The following is an 11112-nucleotide window of genomic DNA, read 5'->3' on the forward strand; positions in this document are numbered from 1 at the left end:
ATGTGTGATTTCATACATAAAAAATGATATATGGAAATACATATATACATGTCTACATAGCTGGTAAGATATATATTGTATCTTTATACATATCACATTATGCAAATAAAATTATATATATATATATGTACCTATAGGCATGTGTGTGTGTCCATAGCTGGTTAAAATGATGTATATATATCATTTTATATGAATATGAAATTTATACATAAAAACTATATGCACATAAACATTCGGACATGTGTGCCCTGGCCGGTTTGGCTCAGCGGTTGAAGCGTCGGCCTGCGGTACAGAGAGACCCAGGTTCAGTTCCTGCTAAGGGCACGGACCTTGGTTGCAGTTTGTCCCCGGCCCTGGTTGGTCGTGCAGGTGGCAGCCACTCGATGTGTCCCTTTCACGTCGATGTTTCTCTCTCTCTTACTTCCTCTCTCTCCCTCCCACTCTATCTGAACAAAAAATGGAAAAATGTCCTCGGGTGAGGATAAAAAAATAAAATAAAATAAAATAAAAAAACATACTGACATGTGTATATTATATAGGTGTTTTAAAATTATATATATGAATATGCACATATTTTAATACAATTACAAGCAGTAGTTTATATTATATTCTCACAAAACCTAATATATACTAATAGCATATATAACATATTATATCATATCCCTACAAAATAAACATGGGTATATACACGTATAATTTTCTACCTAGGAAATTATGTGTGTATGATACTATCTTTATACATACGTGTAAATTAGGCACATGCGTATACAGGTGTGGTGCCCAGGGCCAGGCTCGGGGACTCAGGTTGCCCTCACCCTCTTAGGCCTTGCTTTGCAAGGGCTACCAGAAAATTTAGTAGTGGAAACACATCATATTTTAATGCACTATTACAGTAATTCAAAACGAAAGAACAAAGAAAATCGATGGTGCACCAACCGTCGTCATATTCAGGGACAAGTTCCCTTGCTCTGAAAGAAGCTAGGTTGTACATCCACAGGGCAGGCTCAGTGAACACCCAGGAAACTGGGGGACACACGCTGTTTTGCACCAGGAAGCCAACACCGGATGAACACGCTGAGCACTGCGGAGATTTCAGCGGGGCCCCGGCGCGTGGAAACCACCGGCGGGTGCCATTGGAATAAGACCGTTAATTGCCATTTTCAACGGCCGTTCGTTGCCAACAATCATAGAAACGAACCTCTTTACAATGGAGTGTGTCTCAGGCCTCAAACCTCTGGACATTACACAGACAAAATGACCTCTGCACGGGGCCTGAGCACCCTGGGGTCCCCAAGAGCCGTCTGCAAAGACAACAAAGAGCAGGTCTGAGGAGACTGGACGGGGACCCCAGGACGGAGGATGAAACACCTTGTTCGGAGTCCGCGCCTCGGGGTCCTGGTATCTGCACCCAGAGCAACACCTTCCTGCGGGGACGTCCCTGTCCCGTCCTGTCTCCCAGACGCCCATCGCCTGTCTCCTCATCGCCACCCCGTCTGGGCCCCACCGGGACCCTGCTGCCCACAGCTGTCCTTCCGGATCCCAGAGACACGCTGCTGCCTGTCACCTTGACTGACCTTTTATCTTGTTAATGTCATGGGCTGGACCTTTTATCTTGTTAATGTCATGGGCTGGGCCCATAGAATCCCCACAAGCAGCCTACAGGACAAGGCCTCTCTGATCAACAACAAAAACTTTCTTTATGACCTTCACAAATCACCCCAGAGACACAGGCCACAACCGCGTTCTTCCAGACACCTTGGGGAGACCTATATAAGTTACCAACCATGGGGATCGGGGAACCAAGTGCCTTGCCCTTGAGTATTCACACGGGAGAAAGCTGGCTGGTCTCAGCGAGCACCGTGCTAGCGTTTTGCCAGAGGAGTTTCTGTTCAGATAAACCAGTGTCATGCATTCAGAGTTGGTTTATCCAAGTAGGATGTGTAAGCTGAGTTTTACTTGGGAGTTTGTAACGTGTGTGATTGTCCTGTGACAAGAACCCATCGAAGACACCCTACTAATAAAGGAGAAGAAGGTAGACCATGATGAGGTGCTTGCTGTGACCCCCAAAAGGCCCCCATGAGGAGACCCCACGCTCCTGTAACCACCCTCTCCCCCCCTTTGACTACTTTTAGGAGATCCAGGGGAGTAGGAAGAACAGAATAAAGTCACCCCAGGCAAAGGAAGGTGAGTCCTGTTGGCAAGTGACTTAAATTGGGAAGCTCCCCCACATGTCCCATGATAATTCTAGCACACCTCTGCCCAGGTAGGAAACCGAATTCTACATTGTGTCCGATACCATCCAAAGTAAGTTTTACTGTAGGTCAGCTTGATAGAGCATTGTCCCAAAACAACAGTGTTCTGGATTCAATCCCTGGTAAGTGTCCGATAGCCGGGGCACTGGCTCCAGGCAAACTATTCAACTCTTCCCTCGCTTACCCAACCTTCACTCCCATCCTGTTCCAGGAACTGTCTGCCCCGGGCTGATAGATTAACTCCTGCCCTGTTCCAGGAACTATTTGCCCTGGGCTTACAGACTCACATTCCAGAGGCTCCGGTGCATAACCCCGCAGGGCCTAACCCTAAGGGACAAATTCCAGCTGCAACAGGAGGATGTAAAAATCACAAGCCCCAGCATCGGGCGCGGCGTCTGGGACTCGACCCCCGGAGTCTGTGAACCCGCCCGGAGTGTACCCAAAAAAGCCTGATCTGTTTATTCTGCTGTTTGGCTCTCCAGTCTCCTCTCTATTTTTCTGAGGCACCCCAATTCCTTACAGTAAGGGCACATGCAAGTATCAACCAGTGGATGCATCAGTAAGTCAACCAATAGATGCATCAATAAGTCAACCAGTGGATGCATCAATAAGTCAACCAGTGGATGCATCAAAGAGTCAACCAGTGGATGCATCAAAAAGTCAATCAATAGATGCATCAATAAGTCAACCAGTGGATGCATCAATAAGTCCATCAATAGATGCATCAATAAGTCAACCAATAGATGCATCAATAAGTCAACCAGTGGATGCATTAATAAGTCAACCAATGGATGCATCAAAGAGTCAACCAGTGGATGCATCAAAAAGTCAATCAATAGATGCATCAATAAGTCAACCAGTGATGCATCAATAAGTCAATCAATAAATGCATCAATAACTCAACCAATAGATGCATCAATAAGTCACCCAATAGATGCATCAATAAGTCCATCAATGGGTCAGTCAATCAATGGATGCATCAGTAAGTGGGACAACAAATCCATCTTTTTCTTTCTCTCTCTCTCTCACCAATAAATTTTTAAAAAGCAAGCTCTATTTTCTTTATAAAAATGACCATTTCTTGGTTACTGTAAGGACCTAGCAATGACTCTAGCAATGAATTTAACAAATTCCCCCAAATAATCTTTAAAAGAATATAACAAAAGATTTATCCTCTGTGAATTTACTTCACAGGAAATTTTTTTAGCCTACCGGTCTTTTTCGGTTGATAAGTAGCAACAGCCATGGAAATCTCTCTGCCACAGAGAACTCTCTTGGAGAATATACATTTACAGATTTGTGGTTTTTCTATTTAATAAACTATGGGAAATCCAATCCTTTTTCCCTAACCACAAGCTAATACCCTGTAAACAATCATTTTGAATTATATACACCATGTTTTAAAGTATCCCATTAACCCCTCTTACTTATTTTATTTTATTTTATTTTTTTGGCCTAATGATGCCAAGCAGTGATTCTTAAGTCACTTTTAGAAATGTATAATGGCTCCTCTTTGGGTCTTAGGCTATTTTTCTGGCAAAGTCAAGTTACTGAGTGCATTGTCTGCCTGAATATGAGAAACACACGTTACACTCCGTTCATAATTTCAGAGCGGAGAATCGACTGGGCGATGATGATGTCACCCAGGAGAAGCTGCTCCCCAGAGGACGAGAAGGTATCCAGGTGAGCAGATGTGGTTACCACGAGATTTCTCAGACGTCTGTTTCACAAACTGAACATCTTACAGCTTTGACACTATCAATGCTCATTTTGCAGAAGGTAAACAGACACTTTTGTTTAAATATATATATATTTAAACAAATATATATATTTAAACAAATATATATTTAAATAAATATATATATTTAAACAAATATATATATATTTAAACAAATATATATATTTAAACAAATATATGTATTTAAACAAATATATATATTTAAACAAATATATATATTTAAACAAATATATATATTTATATATATTTAAACAAATATATATTTATATATATATTTAAACAAATATATATTTAAACAAATATATATATTTAAACAAATATATATATTTAAACAAATATATATATTTAAACAAATATATATAAACAAATATATATATTAAACAAATATATATATTTAAACAAATATATATATTTAAACAAACATATATATATTTAAACAAATATATATATATTTAAACAAATATATATGTTTAAACAAATATATATATTTAAACAAATATATATATATTTAAACAAATATATATATTTAAACAAATATATATTTAAACAAATATATATATGTTTAAACAAATATATATATTTAAACAAATATATATATGTTTAAACAAATATATATATGTTTAAACAAATATATATATTTAAACAAATATATATATGTTTAAACAAATATATATATTTAAACAAATATATATATATTTAAACAAATATATATATTTAAACAAATATATATATATTTAAACAAGTATATATATATATTTAAACAAATATATATATTTAAAGAAATATATATATTTAAACAAATACATATATATATATATATATATATATATATAATTTAGGGTTGTTCGGGGGAGAAAACCCACACACATTTCTTGCCAATTTCATTACTTTCCTCTGAGACATCAGCTGCCAATGAAATCTCCGGAAATAACTGATCAAATGAGAAACATTCTTGCCCTCCAAGCTCCAGGGGAAAGTACATGGCTAGTGTGTGTGAATGTCTCCGTGAAAAAGAAAGTCTCCTGGTTATCTTCTGAATCCCTGAGACTCAAAATGAATGAGGAACGTCCATACGGCACCTTTGTAACCTGCCCTCCCTTTGTCTACACACAAAAACAGAGGCATTTTGAATCACAGACTCTTACTTGGAAACAAAATGAAATGAAACTCTCTGGGGTGAGTTACATGAACATCTGGGTTTAATTAGTCCTAATGTAAGGTTTTCTCTTGACTATTCTCTCTCTCTCTTTCTTTTTTCTTTCTTTGTTTGTTTCTTTCTTCTTTCTCTTTCTTTTTTTCTCTTTTTTTCTCTTTCTCTGTCTCTCTGTCTCTCTGTCTCTCTGTCTCTCTGTCTCTCTCTCTCTCTCTCTCTTTGTCCATTACAGAATCAGGGCCTCTGTACAAATACACATTAGAAAGTTGATGCTGTCCTTCCCCCATATATACATTTTAAATTTTGATTCAGAATCGATGCAGACCTCAAAGGTAAGCCTGAGGTCTAAGCACTGATATGTAGGACATTCTCCCAGCAGAAAGGAGTTGACTTGAAAATCAACTACTAATTGTCTGCATACAGACGAGAAAAATAACAGCACCCACACTGACCAAGGGTGACTGTTAATTCATGTTGTATCTTTATTGTTTTTTATTTCTTATTTTTCTCTTCGGTGGGGCAACGGCTCGGAAATGTTGACTACAGAGGCATTTCTAACAGCTTTCTGGTTGCCATGGTGCTGATGACCAAATAGTTTCAGCTCAGTGGACCCAAGCACAGAGCAAAAGGCCCTTGTAGCTCAGTGGACCATTGAGATTTTTTCTGGGTCATCCTCTGGAAGCCTACAGGATGGGGTATTTAAGCACTGGCATGGGGGAACCTCCCCTCTCTTTCCCCCTCTAGCAAGATGACCCCACATAATGAAGATGGAAACGCTGTATAAAATGAGCAGAGTGACCCCCACAAGCAGAACACCTGCTGATGAATTCAAGGAAATTAGCCTTTAGTGCTTAACCATTGACCTCTGGGGGTCCTTCTCACCTAACCCTTCCAGGTTGACGGAGCTACTCGGGAGGCCCATGTTGGCTTCTTGACCCGTGAGAAACTCAACCTCAAAGAGCTGCAATGACTCATTTGTGGTCATGGAGCCAGCGGTGGTGGAGACCGAAATGGAACTCAATGTTTTCTGAGACAATCTTTCCATCTGTAACATGATTTTGTCTTCGATTCCAAGACGCTCTGATCGCAAGACCTACGGACCATGGGAAGAGTATCCGTGAATTGTCAACACACCCGCACTTCTAATTTGGGAGCTATGACCCTCCAGGAGCGTGGAGCTAACCAGAAATCCTCAAACAGAAATGGAATGTCAGTTGACATTTTATACATAAACATACCAGCTTTTGTTCAAAGCCCATGATGGTGGTCACCCAAACCTTGTACAAAGCAGAGCATGCACCAGGGAGGTGACAAACACAACAGGTGATCTGGGAGAGGGTTAGAGGTGAAGGCAAAGGCACCATGAAGATGAGATTGGAAGTAGAAAGAGTGAGGGGGAGGAGAGGAACAGACACAACAGAGAAGCAAATGGTCACATCCAAGCGGGTAGAATTGAGTCTTGAGCAACACTTCATAGGAAAAGGCAGATACTTTGGGTGGGAGATGATGTTTGCTCTGTTGTTGACAACGCCATTCAGTTCGACTTGCCTCTGGGAGAAACTACTGGGTCAGATGTGGAAACTGTTCATTCCAGAGTGCAATTCCAGGCGGAAGGGACTTGAGGAGGAGCAAAGATGGTTAAGGCATAATGTGGCATGGTCTCCATGTCCTCGCCTCCTCCTCCATGGGGTGAGTCCTGCAGAGTCAATCTGTGTCCTTCTTTGGTTGTAAACATGAGGATTGAAGCGATGTCTCAACCATGGTACAAGATGCACAAATGGTCATATGTTCAAATTAGAAACAATTCAAATATTGTAATTTGGGAGATAGCTAGATAATAGATAGATAATTAGATAGATAGATAAATAGATGATAGATAGATAGATAGATAGATAGATAGATAGATAGATAATTGCTAAGTCCACATAGGCAGATGAATAAACAGATAGACAAAAAGAAAGACTAAATAGCAAGATGATAGATATACATAGATATCAATATAGATGATATAGATATATAGATAGATATAGATATTGACATCGACATCGAGGTCGACATAGACATAGACATAGACATAGACATAGACATAGACATAGATATAGATATAGACAAATGGATGAACAGATGAATGGATCCATGATGGATAATAGATAGATGATAGATAGATAGATAGATAGATAGATAGATAGATAGATAGATAGATAATAGATAGATAGATGATAGATAGATAGATAGATAGATAGATAGATAGATAGATAATAGATGATAGATAGATGATAGATAGATAGATAGATAGATAGATAGATAGATAGATAGATAGATAGATAATAGATAGATGATAGATAGATAGATAGATGATAGATAGATAGATAATAGATGATAGATAGATGATAGATAGATAGATAGATAGATAGATAGATAGATGATAGATAGATGATAGATAGATGGATGGATGGATAGATAGATAGATAGATAGATAGATAGATAGATAGATAGATAGACATATTTATTGATTACACATCTATTCAGGTATATATACACCATTCTATTAGTTTAGGTAGATAGATGTAGATAGATGATGGAAGGACACATAGTCAGACAGATGGAAAGACAAACAGATGAACAGATGAATGCATGGATGGATAGAGAGATAGCCACATTTTATTGATTACATGTTTATGCAGCTATATACACAATCCTATTAGTTAACATAGATAGATGATAGAGAGATTGAGCAAAATTAGGTATACAATTGTGAGTATGAGAAACCCAGTTTATTCTTGTCTTCTTATTCATTAATCGCTGTGTTCTATTCCATACGAACTACTGTGAAGCTACTTTTGCCCCACCTGTACCCCTCGCTGTATGCTCCATGGTACAATCGTATTGAAGGACAGTGGACTTTATCTTCACCTGTAAAACACATGATGTTCTGTACTTATTTAGTTATGTGGATCATTTAAGATGCTTAAAGTGGTTGTTCAGCTCTCAAGGCATCGTTTCTTCTCATTCTTATTTTTCTATTCACATTACTCTTGAGAATTTTAACAATGAAATCATGACAGCATTTCTTCACACTAGAAGAAGATATTTCAATCTTTTCTGAATGGGGCAGTTTCCCTGAATCTCCATTAAATTTTATTTTCTGAAGTCATTCATCTTCCTGATTTCTGTCCAAGGATGAACATTTACCCCTGGGATATAATGTAAGATCATTTTTTTTTTTAAGCTCCAATTGTTTGGGGCTTTGATGTGGACCTTGTAGCATGTTTAATACAAATGGGTGTCTGTGAATTTTGCACTAATTAAAAGAAAACAATTCTGGGGTATCCAAACATTACCTCATCACGCATTGGAGTTTCTTGTGACCTGGGCCCCAAGGTAAGGTGACTAGAGTCCATTCTCATGTAGGGCTCTTGGCCGAGGCAACTAAATAACTCCATTTTTATCATCAATGAACCTTTCTCAATATTATTCCAATAATAGGTTAATCACCCCTAAAAGTAAAGGAATTTTACCTAAGAGTCTAGTTGCCTCACGTGTTGGGAGGCATTTGTATTTTCCAGTATTAGTATTTGCAGATATTTGCAGGTACTTGTGAGCTTGGTGAATAATGCTAATTTTGACTTCTGTCACCACTGTCACACCCACTATTGTACCGGTCCTCTGAGGGGGGAGGGGCAAAAGGAGGATGGGGCTTCTGTCTTTAAAATCAGATGAGCAAGAAAAATCGGGGCTGCTGATCTGACGGGAGACTATGCCCCCCGCAGCCTGCAGGTGAGAATAAAGTGTTTTGTTACCATTTGGCTGTGCGTCTCTGGTTATCTCGCTGACACATTGTAACATTTGGAGGCCCCAGAGAGATTCCTCCAGTTTTGCTACAGCCTCTTTGGATCCGGCGGCTAGACCCCTATAGATCTGAGGGGAGGCACCCCCTGAGTTCCAGGGACCCTAATATTCTACTTGGGTTTTCGACGAGTGGTCAGGAGATACCAGGATGTCCCCATAAAGATTGAAGGAGACCTGGTAGCAGCCTCCGGAGGTGAGTTCTGGGTGCCCGGTCTATCTGGATAAGAGTGAAGGGCCAGAGTGACGCAACCTCTCCTCTCCTGGGACTCCCCCTACGACGTTAGGTGGGGTTCAAATCTGGCAAATTCTGTTCATTCAGACCCACCACTGAGGCGGGAGGGGAGACTGATCACCTCCCAAGGGGCACAGGCACCTCTCAGGATGGGGAATTTCTAGAAGGAAATTCGAACGCTGTGTGAGCGTGACCGTGAATGCAATTGTGTGTGAGTGACCGTGCTCCACAAAATTTTGTTACGGAGCCTGTGTGAGTCCTACCCTGCGGTTCCGTGATGGCCTCATACGGCTGGAAGGCAGTATCGGGTTCTTGGAGCACTCTGTGTTCTGCCAGTGAACCTGATCCGAGATGGGGGCTGATTCCAACCTGCCACCGGCCAAGAGGCGTCTGAAATCTCCGCGACGGGAGTGGCCAGGGGGACGAAGTGAAAGTTTCTGTCTTGTGTGTCTTCCCTTGTTTTTGTCCTCATCTGCCTCCCTGCTGCGTCCCCCTCAACTTCGTTACGGTTACTCTCATCATGGAGAGCAGCCTGCGTGCCCAGGAGACCTCATTGGGTTGTGCAGTAAACATTCTTAGAGAAGGATTTGAGGAAGGTTCTGATGAGGGCACAGATACTGGTCGTGGGCCCCAAACTGGGCCCCAAGAAAAACCTGGACAAAGGTAGAAAAGTGTCTGTGAGGCAGAGATAAAGCAAAAGGCTTGGCCGGTGTGGCTCAGGGGTTGAGCGTCGACCCTGCACCAAGAGGTCACCGGTTCGATTCCCGGTCAGGACACATGCCCAGGTTGTGGGCCCATCCCCAGTGGGGGGCGTGCAGGAGGCTAATAAGATGAGAAATCAAGGTGTAATGAAAGACTCAAGGAAACCCAAGAAAGACTATGAGTCCTTAAAGACCCCCCACCATCTTCCACTATAACTGTGATTAATATTTGTGTTTTGAAGGCCTGGAAAGAGCTTCCAACAAAAGGGGGAAATTCGCTAGATCTTACATCCCTCCGACAAGGACCTGAAGGGCCATATCAAGATTTTTTAGCCCCGTTGCTACAGGCAGTGAACAGTAATTTGTGTTTCAGGGGCTGACTCTGCTGGTGGGCCGCCCTGTGTGTCCTGCAGGGCGTCGTGCACGGGGACTGGGATTCGGTGTGAACAGCCCCTCGTCCTGGGAAACAGGGCAGTGGGCAGGCGCACAGGTGCTCACTTGGAGACCGCAAGGGCCACAGGGTTCCCCGGGGACGGTGGTCAGGCCACAAAAGGGGTATGTTTCTTTGGTGCCAGATCGAGTGGCTAGTCTGTCTGCCTCCCCCACCCCAGGTTGGGTGGCAGTAAGTTTCCAACAGGCTTCCCCGAACTTTGGAGAGTTGAAAACAGGAATCTCAGGCCCGGGTGCGAAGTCTTCTTGGGAAGAGTTGAAAAACCCTCTGCCCCGCTCAACGCTCACTATGACAACGTTTCCCTTTCCTGCGTCCTTTTGAAAACCTGGGACAAAGGAAATGTTCCCATCCCTCTGCCCACGGTGGGACCCAAACACTGCGGCGGGGAGGGCTTCCTTGGACACTTTTCACCGTGTTCTCTTGTTAGGGCTAAAGAAATTGGTTGAAATAGCAAAGGGGGTAGTAGCAGCCTTAAGGGAAACAGGGCCCATGAGGAGAAATCACCCTGGGCAGGGAAACATGAGGAAGGGTCAGGAGGGCAGGCCCAGGACCCAACTAGGGAAGAACCAGTGTGCCTACTGCCAAATAAAAATACCCCCACCGTTCTTAACTTAGAAGAAAGACGGGACCAGGACTCCTTTCAACTCAGCCTCCCGGAGCCCAGGATCCCTGCACAGGTAGGTGGCAAACCAGTTAATTTCTTAATTGATGCAGAGGCTACACATTCAGTCCTAAC

This window comes from Molossus molossus, unplaced genomic scaffold, assembly GCF_014108415.1.
Source record: "Molossus molossus isolate mMolMol1 unplaced genomic scaffold, mMolMol1.p scaffold_m16_p_2, whole genome shotgun sequence".
Lineage (NCBI taxonomy): Eukaryota > Metazoa > Chordata > Mammalia > Chiroptera > Molossidae > Molossus > Molossus molossus.